Source organism: Centruroides sculpturatus, unplaced genomic scaffold (genome assembly GCF_000671375.1).
Source record: "Centruroides sculpturatus isolate CEXI.00-Female unplaced genomic scaffold, Cexi_2.0 scaffold1276, whole genome shotgun sequence".
Taxonomy (NCBI): Eukaryota; Metazoa; Arthropoda; class Arachnida; order Scorpiones; family Buthidae; genus Centruroides; species Centruroides sculpturatus.
Window position 1 is genome coordinate 173,679 of NW_019385425.1, and position 13,644 is coordinate 187,322.

Consider the following 13,644-nt stretch of genomic DNA (forward strand, 5'->3'; position numbering starts at 1 on the left):
TATATATATACTTAACTCTATATAGACTAATAAATACAATATTTATAATATTTTGGCTCTTTTCATTCAGTAGGCACTATTCTTCCTTATACATCATGGACATGACTGAGTCCACTATGAGTGAGACCAATTAATGAGACCTGTTTGTCATATCCAGAATAATCGCCCATAAAAATTTTTGAGTTTGTCCGTCCGGGTCTTTTAGAGCGGCAGATTAACATTTAAATAACTCAGCATCCAGCCGTCAATATACATAATTTATGTTGTCCAGATGGCCAACTAATAAAAGATGTCAGCCAATGGCCGTGAGAACTATGATTTCAATTATTTATCATCGGTAATATGAGTAAGTATTCGTCCTTACTGGCCAATTCCATTGCGGGTTTGGACCTACCCTTATTGGGTTTAATTATGGCTGACTATACAGCTCTGATGTCTCTCACTAATCAATCCATCTCCCAATTCTTATTTCAGTGATTGTCGTATTCCACATCTGACATACAACTATTGTATATATTCATTTCTAACTTTATTTTATGTACCGGTATTTTGTATGTAGAAGACCTAATACTACTTTACTGTATTTTGAAATCTGTCAGTAAATGACATTATTTGTTGAATTAATTTAATCTAAAATTAATTAATTATTTAATTAATTTTATATTTATATTTCCAATTTCTTACTCTTTTTGTTTTTATTATTTAATAATATTGTTTTAATATTTGAAAAACTTTTAAAACAATAAAAAGAAATGGAGTTAAGCTACACAAAAATAAAATTAACTTTTAAATATTATAAATAAAGCTTTATCAGTAATAATTTTCTCCTATAAATCATAAAAACGAAAATTGTAATGACCAATTTGAATTTTTATTATATATATTTTATTTATTTTAAAATAATTATACTTTTTTAAAACGATGACAGTTTGACTGATATTAAAGGATGCTGTTAATTAGCTTAATTAATCCTTCCAGGAACAAAAATACCGTAAATAAAACCGATAGAATTCTACAAATTCCGGATTTTAATATTAAAACTTTAATATTAAAAAAAGTAATTAAACTGATTTTAATTTTTAAACAGAAGTTTTTATTATTTTGTACAGTAATTGAACAATTTTAATATATTTTCATTTAAATATCAATTTTTTAAAATTAAAACAATTAAAAATATTTGAAGACTTGATGTACTGTACTAGTACATTGTGATAATGCATTACAGGAATTCATTCGCGTTCTTTTTTTTAGGCGCTGGCATTAATATTTATACTAACAAAATAATTATTTTAACAGCACGTATATGAATAAACTGCGTTATTTTTTCGAATATTATTGGGCAATGTATATTATTTTTCGTATATATATATATATATATATATATAACATTATATTAAACGAAAACGTCGAAATTTTGTTATTTAAACGAGTAAATGAACTCATTGGTAATTTTATAGATAACATTTAAAAATGACATATTATAAATATAGGCAGTCATCTGTTTCGGTTATTTTTAAATGTGTAAAAAAAGCGTATGCGCCACGTTTAAAAATAACAACCATTGACATCGAGATTTACGAAAAAGGTTGATTAATAAATATTTAGCAAACGATAATTTCCGGCAGGGGGCATTCGAGAGCTCGTGTTGGCCTTGATTTGTTCTCGTTAAAGAAAAAGGGTTGCCGGCGTTTGCACGAGCATTCATTGGCAAATTCAATTTCTTTAACCGTTTTGAATTCGTTCCAAGGTAAGTTATTTATTAATTTTAACATAAGCGTATTATAAATACAAAGGAAATCGCCTTTTGCCATTTATTTCATTCAAGATTTTCCAGTTAATTTTTTTTTTCAAATTCCATAATTTTTAATTGAGAAATCGGTTGTTTATTCGGTTATAAAATAACATTTGCAAAATAAACTAAAGGACTAAAAAAAATAAAACATGAATTTGTTACATTTAAAAATGAATTTTATTAATTGCTCTGCGCTAATTGGAGATTGGTTTGTAATAGTTAAAACTTATTAATATGAATCATATGTTATAAATAACCAATGAACAAGAGGAAATATACAATTATTTCTGTTCTCTTTACATTAAAAAAACAATTGTGAATGCTTTTATCACTTTTACTGTACTCTATTTTTGAATTTGAATATTTTACTCTGAAAATAGTCATTTCATTTATTATTAGAGGTGATGTTAAATGAGTAAGTAAATAAAATATGTTTTTATAATACACATCAAGGAAAAATAATAAGGTGAAGGATAGAATTAATTAAAGTTATGGCTTGATTGAGGTAAGGTTTAAGCAAAATAATCAACACCTAATCCGTTGCCGAGGGATTTTATTTAAAAAACTAACGTTTTCGATCTACTCCATAGATCGAAAACGTTCTATGGAGTAGAAAATTCAGAAAGTTCAAAATTCAGAAATATCGACAGTTGTCGATATTTTTGAATTTTGAATTTAATGTTCTATTCTTTGTGGTTATTCCATATTTGTTTCAACTTGAAGATGATCTATGGAGTAGATTGAAAACGTTCGTTTTTTAAATAAACTCCCTCGGCAATGGATTAGGTGTTGATTATTTTGATTATTAATTTGCCGAGTGTGTTTTCTGTTCAATGTAAGGTTTAAGCTCCAAACGAGGGTTTTTTCGAACCCCCGGTGGGTACATGGTAATATGTTTTGAATGTAGTGAATGCAATGGTTCAACTGGAGAGAGGTTGAGGGGCCCTGGCATTCTTCAAAGAAAATGGAAAGAAGAACTAAAGTTTTCCAAAACTCTTTTCCTAATTAAAATTTGTTTTTTTACTTGTATCTTCTACCTGTCCTGCTTTTGAATTAGTGGTCATACACAAAATTATTGAAACTATAAAAGATTTATGTGATATTGTTTAAGAATCTTTATTGAATTTACTCTTACATTGGAACAACAATTTTTATTATATAAGATGGAAATTTTTTTGAATTTGCATCAAAATGTTTTTCTATCTATTCAACTTGGTTCCTACCAAGATTAAATCCTCAGTGTGCCGCTGAATTGTACATGACTTAGGATTTTTATTTTTAGAGAAATTGCATTTGGAGTATGAATTTGATTTTAATTGATTAGTTAGTAATTTATTTTCGAAGTAAAAAGTTAAATTGTTAGTGAGGTTTGAAATCTTTAGGTAAATGGAATATTGTTATACAATATACAATACCATAAAAACAAAATTTTATATATTATTTTGTTTTTCTATACTTTTTGTTGTTTGTTGTTTTTTTTTAATACATAATAGAAAACTTAGAAAAAGAAAAAACAAAAAAATAGGAAATAGTAGTTGAAAAATATTTAAAAAAACAAATATTACATATTTTTTTTTTATGCTTTAGGTGTAAGTACATTGATGAAAAATTATAGCTTACAATACATAAACATAGTATGTGATGTGTTCAGAAACTATATTAGTCTACTCAAACTCTGAAACTTGATTGCTTGATGAAATGCAACCAAAAGTTTGGAGGATATTTTTTTTTTTACTTTCTAAAGTTTAAAGTATTTTCTTCAAGAGAAATCATATAAATTCACTGTTTGATTTTTGCAATTGTAATGAGATTGCAGTTATTTATTTAATAAAATAGAAACTTAAATTACAGTAAGGGTTTTTATTCTTGTGATAGTTTTTTTTTTTTTTTAATTTTTTTCAAAACTTTAAAATAAATGTAACTTATATCTCTTTCGATTTGATAAAAAGATACATTATAAAATGAAAGTTTAATTAAAATTTACAGGGATTTATAAGGATTAATAAGTCAGAAAATTTTTTAAAAATTTAATTTTAATAATGAAATGAGTAAGTAGAATAGTTTATTTTTTATACAAAAATGAAAAATTAAGTAATACATTAGTTTTACTTTGAAAATACTATAAAATTATTATTTATCTAAATATGAGATTGTTTTCAACAAATTTAAAAACATAAGTATATATTCTACAAGTTCAGGTGTTCAGATGTAGAAAACGTGAATTAAAGAAATTACAATTGAGAATAAATACTAAGTTTGTTATTTATTGTGTTCAGAAATGCTTTACAGAACTTTGGAAAATGATTTGTCAATGAAATGAAATCAAAAAGTTAAGACGATTTTTTTACTGCTAAACTTTGAAACATTTTCTTCAAGTGAAATGAATCACATAAATCTGCTATTTGCTGTTAGTTATAATGAGATCATTCAGTTATTTATCTATTAAAATAGAAACAATTGAATTTGATTAAATAAGTGAATAGGCACTTCTGTAACCTGTTACCGGTGAGTTAATGTAAAAAGTAAAGTGGGTGACAAATGTTTTTGAGCTATCACAAAATTATTCTTCAGGTCAAATAGGTTTGGATTGCTTCAGAATGGAATGTAAAGATTTTACTCCAGTGTTGAAGTAAAGATGAACTCTGTATTTAAGTGAATAAGTTTATTTAAATAGATCAAATGGAATTATTTTATTTGTGAAATGGATGCAAAATATATATATACACAATTTATACAATATATATATATATAGTATAATTTTGATTGTAATGGATAATCAATTTATTCAGATATATTTCCTGGAAAACACTAAAATAAAGTTTCTACCTATGTTTTGTATAAATTTTTTTGAGCAAACAACCCATCAAAAAAAATTATTTTTTTTTAACTTCTTTAAACATATTCATATTGCATAAATCTGTTATTGTGAGTTATAGACCCAAAATGAGTCAAGTTAGAATATAATGCTTTAACCTTCTGTGTAGATGTGTGAAAAACATTTGCAGTTTGCTATTTGCTTTTTACATGTTCTCAGGAACTTATAATTTATTGCAAAACAAAACATGCAAGATAGTTCTATTATACAATAATAGTATTTCAAATGCCGTGATTAATTCTAAATGAAAGTCAATTTTAAGTTTATTAGCTTGTGAAACAAACAAATTTTAATATTTGAATACATGATGATGATAATGATTTACTTCTGTAATTGTAAAAAAAATTGATTAGGAAAGTTTAAAAGATATAAATTGAAGCAACATAATTATTATTGGGCTGCAATTTGAAAAAATTGTAGACCTATAAATTTCCACTGTCTGTTTGTCTTTTTTTAATCTTGAGAACGGAGTTAGATAGATGAAAGACAGTACCAGATATGGAAACCTTGGGCAGAAGGCCTCAATTAACTACATATGAACTTCCAATGCAAACTAGAAATTGTTATTTCAGTTCAAAAATTTTTCTGTGAAAGGTATTAGATAGATGATCAGCATAACTCTATTGTTAAAGGAAAAGTATGACGTACTGGGGCAAGCAGTCACTAATTTGAGGTGAAAAGCATATATTTTAAATTAAATAAATTAAAAATATGTTTAAAAATTGCAGTCTGGCATTGTGACCATGTCACAATAAATAATTGCTTGTTCAATATATTTTATCACTACATTTTAAATCTGTAGCTTTGAAATACTGTGTACAAAAGAGACTATTTTCATAATTTTTAGTGTTTATTCATATTTGAATTCCAATAAATATTTACTTCCTCAAGTAAATAAATGTAACAAGTAAAATGACAAAGCCATATTTGGGACAAGACTATGTCTCGGAGAATCACTACTAAGCAGAATCACTTTGATACTCAAGCGGGTCTCGTTCTCATTCTCCAATCTTCTTTGGCATCACTGCTTTTGAGCACGATTGTTCAAACTTTGCCGGCCAAGACCACGAGGTCTTCCATGATGCATTTTCGATGAAATGAACTTATCCAGGTATACCCTATCCAATGTTGAAATTTCTTTTTGTTGCGTGACGACCAGGGTTGAATTTTTGTTGATGTGTAACGAAAATTTCCTGTTTTTGAAAAAAATAATCGTGGCTATTGTATCATCTGAAATTATTTTTTTATTTTGCACAAACAATATACAGTTTAACCCAATTATAACGTTATTGGATGTAACGACAACCCTAGTATAAAGTCTTTAGTGGCGTGACTAAAATCTGTACATGGTACATCCTACCTTGTCCTTGATGTCCACATTGACCTCAACCATGTGTTCTGCTGGTAAAAATTAATTGAGAAATGATCCAGATAAATAATTTACTTAATTTTTATCGGCAGAGTGATATTTACAACAGCATTGATATATAATATAAATCCAAGATTGGCACGGCTGTCGAATCGAAAGGTTATAAAAAGATGTCTCTCCTCGTTAGAATTTAGGAGCAAAGTGAGGTCAAAGGGAAAAGGTCACGTGCAGGTGCCCTCAACCCTAAGGTCAGAGTTCACTTCTTAGAATGACTGCGGTTGGTACTCTCCCCTATCTGACTTCGGTGGAGTGAGGTAGCTGTTTTGCCTGTTTGTAGAAGAGGGTCGCCATTTTGGATTTTATTTTGACTTGATTCTCGGTCCCCTGACTACCTACGAGTCTGGATTTTTTTATGCGCAAATGATTTGGGCACCTAATACTCTGTGCTAAATATCAACTCTCTGCATGTACTACTTCATACCTCTATGCTGATAAGAACAGGAGGCAGTATGATTTTATAAACAAGACATAGCCTTGTCAATAAATGTGTTTATGAATATACTTACAGTATATAAAAAAAATTATACCAAAAATACTTTGCAAGCTGTAAGATTTTAGTCCAAATTTTTAAAACTGTTTTTTTCTTACAATGGAAAATTTTTCACAGTATGATGATACATTTCTGCAATTATGAACATTAAAAGTATTTGTATAGGAAACTTTTATGTTAGTATTGTCATTACATTACTGTTGCATTGTATGCAAATAGTGGTAATTTCAATGTTTTATTGTGTAGTCAAAGAAATTAAAACTGACAGTCACTTCAATCATCATCAAAAATGAGCAATTTAAAGCAGATTGAGACACAATCTGTGTAATAAATATAAAATAACACAACAGATTATTAAAATGAAAAGTTTACTATTTATTGTTAATGTACAGATTTCTATAATATCTCAATGTGCATTATTGAATTGTTAATATGTTCAGTATTTAAAATTATGAAATTATTCTTATGTTAAATGGCATATACTCATTAAATGTTGTGTGAATTTTGTATTTGATATGTTATTCCTTTATACAGTAGGGAAATTAAAATGAAATGGAAATTATTAAATTTAAGTCATTTTTATTTAATTTTAGTATATAGTAAAATAAAATATTCCAAAACATGTTAACTACATTTAAAATTAATTACAACTTGTGGACAAAAATAACTGATGATGATGATTGCAGTGACTTTGTCAGTTTTAATTTCTTTGACTACACAATAAAACATTGAAATTACCACTATTTGCATACAATGCAACAGTAATGTAATGACAATATTAGTGTAAAAGTTTCCTGTACAAATACTTTTAATGTTCATAATTACAGAAATGTATCACCATACTGTGGACAAAAGTAATTTATACAGTGGATGATCGGTTAGCGAACAGTTCGGATAACGAACACTTGCGTGAAAGATTTTTATGTTTGGACAAAGAACACTTCACAGAACAAACACAAAAAGAAGCAACATAAAATAATGAATACCAATTGGTCTTCCCTTGTCTTCTGGCAACAATTCGAAACTTTTCGGAGCACTACCTGGTATATACTAATTGGATAGTATTCCTCCAAACTTTTACGCTTTCCCTTGTAATTTCATTCTTTTATTTTTCTGACAGAAACAATTCTTTTATAGTATTTGTGAGACTGTCGGGTGGGCACTTGTTATGTTTTGTCAGTTTTTAGTTTTGAAGTGTGAGAGTATAATAGCAAAGGTAGAAAGATGTCTGATGTTCCTGGGCAGTATGACTTGAACAGGTCTACAGTAGGCTGTTGTTCAATCTTATCTAAGAAAGATACAGTATAATCAACTTCTTGATTATACTGTATCTTGAAGACTCAAGCAGATTAAGGAGTAACAAAAATCACATCTGAGAAATAAAGAACATTTGAAGAGCACATAATGGAAACTGATCTGATGGTAGAACACCATTTCATTAAGATAGGGCTATGTAAATTAATTACTATGTATGAACTTTTTGCTCTCATATGATAATTGTATCTTCATAACAGAATGGCTTGCAGATCACAGCTGTTAAAAAATGCAAAAAGATAGGTTAGTCTAATACAAGAAGAATGTTCTCAAACAGAAGTTGAAAAGTGTTTGGATGAGTGCAACGTACTCTATTAAACTTATGGAAGAAAAATCAGTTTACTGTAAGAATAAAAACAATTATTTTGATATCAAAAGAATTCAATTGTGAGTGGATAAAGAGCAGAGTTAAATGTTAGTGATAAAACAGAAGCAAATTGAGCAATGAGAGATGGATTTTGAAAGGAAAGATGAAAATTAGCTGATTAGAAAAAAACAATTATCTACTAGACTGAAGTGGGAAAAAGCACACAAAGAATAGATTGGTGAGGACAAATCATCTTCAGTGATAAATCATGTATTTTCTTGGATATATTGATGACAAAGATATTTGTAAAAGCCTTACTGTCCTTAATTCTAATGTTATTGTTAATTGTCTACTTGGACTTTACTTATTTTAATAGGACTTAATACTGGTGTTTAAAGATTGGCACAGCAATAAGAGTTAGTTCAGGAAAGAACAAAATTTCTTTATTATATCACCTGAACTAACTCTCATTGCTGTGCCAATCTTTAAACACCAGTATTAAGTCCTATTAATAAATAAGCAAAGCCCAAGTAGACAATTAACAATAACATGACAAAGATATCTTTGTCTGGTAGAAGAATATTGAAAAATTAGTAAGTTGCACCTCAAGAATCCTTCCAAATTTCTGCAGTCCTTTATGATATAGGGATTACATATCATACAAACTGGCAAGGAAAACTTGCTATTCTTCAATGTAACAGCTGATGCGTATGTTAAAATTTTGGAACATTTTTCAATTGAGAATTGAAGGTCAGTATGAAGATGAAGTGGTGTTTCAGAATGACAATGCTTCATGCTATTCAGGTAAATGTGAACAACTTTCTTTTTGGGACATGCAAACTTAACATATTTTCATTAGCTGTCAAGTAGTCTAGACATGTATCCAATTGAAAACTTTTCCGATAGCCTGGTGCTATCGGAAAAGTTGGCACCAGACCAAAAGGCCAACAACAACAGAACTGAAGACTACCATAAGGAAAAGTAGGAAAGAAATGGATGTAACATTGTGAAAAGTTGATTAGGATCTTACCACAATGTATCAAAGCTGTGATTGCACTAAAGGGAACACAATTTTACCTTTTTAAAATTTATGATTTAACTTTTCTTATCAGTTATTTTTATTTGTTGTTAATTGGTAGACTATCAATTATTTTTGTGTAAGGTGTAGATAGATATTTTGTTGTTACAAACATTGAAGGTGTTCTTTCAGGAAATTTTAAGATTCACACTTCACTGCTGTATGCATATATTGGAACATAATTTCAGTTACTACACTGTATTTTTATTCAAATAAATTAAAACAGTTGTTAAATATGAACAGAAATATTTGATATCAAAAAATTATTTTTCTGATTAAAATAATCATATATTTTTGTTGTTAATTCAAAAAATATTTTGAATAAAATAACTTCTATTATTATTCTCTATTTTTATATGCTTTTATTTTAATTAAAATTCTTTTAAGTAATTTTGAATTCATGTATATCTAATAATCTAACTCTAATAAACTTACTTTGAAGATAAAATAATAAAATATTCTGAAAACATTTAAATAAATAATAGTATATTAAATTTTTAGTCTATTCAAATTAGTTTTAGACTATTTTATATAGAGAAATGAAGTTGAGAGGTAGCATGCAAAAACCATATGCACTTCCAGCAGGACAGTTTTTAATTTACATCAGGGGTGGCCAAAACGTGGTGCATTGGATAATTACAGGTGGCACTTCAGTCAGTTCTGAGTGAGCCATTGTGGTGTCGACTTTTGAAGCACAGGTTTTGCAAGAGTGTTTGTGTTTTTTTTAATTTTGTGTGATACGATGTACAGTACATAACTGTGATCTATTTGTTCTTTTTCAACAGTTTTTAGAAATTCATACTTTTCTGTTTTTTTAAATTCCTTTTATCTATTACAATGCAAAATAAAACGCCAAAAGAAGTGCAGAAATTGATAGTAGACGTGAATTTAATGAACAGTGGGAAAATGAGTTATTTATAGCAAATTCATCAGGAAAACAGTTTTGCATTGTTTGTGAAAGTACTTTTCCATATAATAGAAGACATGATCTTAATAGACACTACAAAACACAGCATCAGACTACATAGAAGAAAAACTGAAGTTTGTTCTTGGGTCTGAGTTGTGAAAAGAATATGTGACTAAGAAAAAGGAAGAAATCAGAAGAAGACAAAGTATATTTGCTAAAGTAAGTTGTGAAGAGTTAGCAATGACAGAAGTGTCATAAAATTCTTTTTTTCACCAATGCTAAAGCAAACCTTTTTCTGACAGAAGAAATTGTTAAGCCTTGTCTCCAAATATTTGCATGCCATCTTGATAATAAAAGTATTGAAAGGAAAGCAGACGAAATTGCTATATCAAAGCAGACAGTTACGAGATGTATCGAGGAACTCTTTCAGGATGTATCCCAGCAATTGGAAGACCTTGTCCATTCTTGTACTTTTCTCTAGCTTTGGATGAATCAATGGGCATATCTGATGTTGCACAGTTAAACATTTTTATAAGAGGAATTGATGATAATTTTAATGTCTTTGAAGAAGTTGCCAGTCTGGTGTCATTGCATGGTAAAACAAGAGGATCAGACATATTTGAAAAAGTAAAATCATGCCTAGAAAATCTAAAATTAGATTGTAGCAAACTCATCAGGGGGTGTACTGACAGAGCACCATCAGTGATAGGTAAAGTCGATGGCACTGTAACTTTGCTTGAAAATTTTTAAAATCATCCTATACTAAAATATCCATGATATAATACAATGTCACTTCATGCCATTGACGAAAATAGATTGTTTACAAATATAACAATTAATTTTAAAAGAAGTTTACTAAATTAATATTTTGTTTATTATTCTGAGCGCATCAGAATGAGCCTTGAGTTTTTATTATAGTAATTATGTCGCACAAATCAGTTCCAGGAATCAATGCTTCAACAGACTGTTCATTTGCTAGTAATTTACAGTCGACCCCCCTATAAGATAGAGATACGTTTCATTCTTTAGGAATCCGATTTCTTACGAATCCTTCCAATCACAACTCGACACGTGTCAAGTTTACGGACTACGGCTGTTTGAAAGATTATCTTCCATAAAATTAATCGATTCTAGACTAATACGACTCAACATTTCCAAAACACGTATAATTTTTTGGAAATAATCCGTATAAGCTACGCTATAAATAAAAAATTGTAGGATTACTTACTGAGTGTCACCATTCGACATTGCCATTGCTCAACATTGTTTTCGTCGCGGAACAGCTCAGCAAACAGCGGACGATTTCTAATAACTTATTTTTCTACCAATAGTTCCTTGAACTTCGGAGACATCATTAATATAAATAATTTTAATCGCCGTTGAATAAGAAATGTTTCTTTCACAAGAAATGTATAAAATTACAGTACTGTATTAGACTTACGGTACCTAATTTACATACTGACAGACGATAGTTAGCGTAAAAATCTCCGTAGCGTGGCGCCACGCTAGACGGCGGAAATTATATATTTAATTATAACAAAGTTACAATAAGTTAATATATAATTATATATACAGTACCTAATTTATATATAATTAATATATAATTATATGTACAGTACCTAATTTATATATAATTTATATAATACTGTCCAGACGATAGAAATCTCTCTGTAGTTGGCGCTACGGACGGCGGGAAAGTAGTTCGGCTGCCCAGTGACGTTTGAGGTGTTTATAGGGAACTTTTACTATTTTTTACGGATACCGGTAGCAATTTTTTCGTAGTTTTATAGGAATCGTAATTATAGGGGGGGTCGACTGTATATGTAAATCATGAAAAATATTAGTGAGAATGTGACGAATAATAATTTAGCTAAACATAAAATTTTGTTAGCACTGAATTCGAATCTAACTATTAAATGACTGAATATCAGAATTGAGATTTCATTGAAAAATCTACTTCATACTTTAAAAAGAACTATTTGAAGCATGGGTGCAGAGCAGTGTGTACTGCTCTTTGTTCATGCTCATTCTTCAAATTTTTAACAAGGAATGAGCAGTTCATTTTTTTAAATATTTAGTTACTATCTCAGTGTTAAAACTAATACATCCTGCTAGTTAAAAATCAAATTTTGTTGTTTGGAATGGAGTCTTAAAATCATCACTTCGGAATTTTAATAAATATTTTTCTATAAGTTTGTTACTTTTAGTAAAATTTTTGAGATTAACTTACATGATATGTGAAAAAATATTCTGTTCTTCAGTTTTTTAAACAAATTCTTCTTTCCTGTTCTCTTTTTATTATTATTTTTTCAATGTAAGTTTAATTTTGATTGAAATTCTAAAGATGAGGAAATGCTAAAATATTTAAAATTTCTTAATTTAGTCTTCTTGAAAAAAATTAATTTGAATAATCTTAGTGGTGTGGAATTTGTTCAAAACAAATTCTTAACATATATAAAATACATATAAAAAACATATATTGGAACATATCAAAACTTGTTAAACCATTGTTATATTATCTAATGACTTTCTAGAACTACCTCTAATTACAAAAATATCTTGTGTTCTGTTTAGCTACAGAAAAGCAGATGTAAACATACTTTCACATAACATAGTTTGACCTCGTGTAATGATTGTTGTTTTGTCATGGATTCTGGGATAAGGCCAAATTATAAAAGTTACTTTTATAATTTGGACCTATCCCAGGATTTCTAACAAAATAGCTTTATATTGAGATGAATTCAAGTTTTTTCATTGTATTAAATTATATATTTTCAAATGCATTTTTTTGACACAAAATATTTTTATTTTAATAAGTTTAAATAAAAATACTTATAAAAGGTAGCTCTTCAATGGCAAATGATGCCCACAATTGCACAAGCACAAGGAATATACTTTAATTTCAAAGGACATATATTGAAATCACTATAGGTCTATCTTGAATAAATTTTCATGTTTGAGTGAGGTAAACCCAATGTTCTAATCAAACTGCAGATCCCTACCATTTGGTATTTATGCTTATTTTTTGAATCCAGGAGCATGCAGATTCACTTACCATGACTGTTCCCTCCTCACTGTTTTCACAAAATCATCTTTTTAATGGACAAAGCTGTTGTCTTATTTTTTCTTTTTGAACCTAATGATGCAGTGTTGAATCATTCAAGTCTATGTTCCAAAACAAATATTCCATTAAACTTTTCTAATCTTCTCTTGCATTTGTGTTCTTTTGTTCTTTGTTTTAAGATTTGAACATTTTTTGTTTTTAAATCTTAAATTACTTAAACCAAAGTCTGCAGGATTGCTGCTTGATTTTAACAACAGTGATAAACAAAAAGTAAAATTTTGGGTGGTTTTAATATGCCAAAAATTTTTGTTTTACATTTTTATCTATAAAATTTGAGTAGCTTTTTATTTATCAGTAATTCAAATAGATTAGAAAGATTCATTTTATC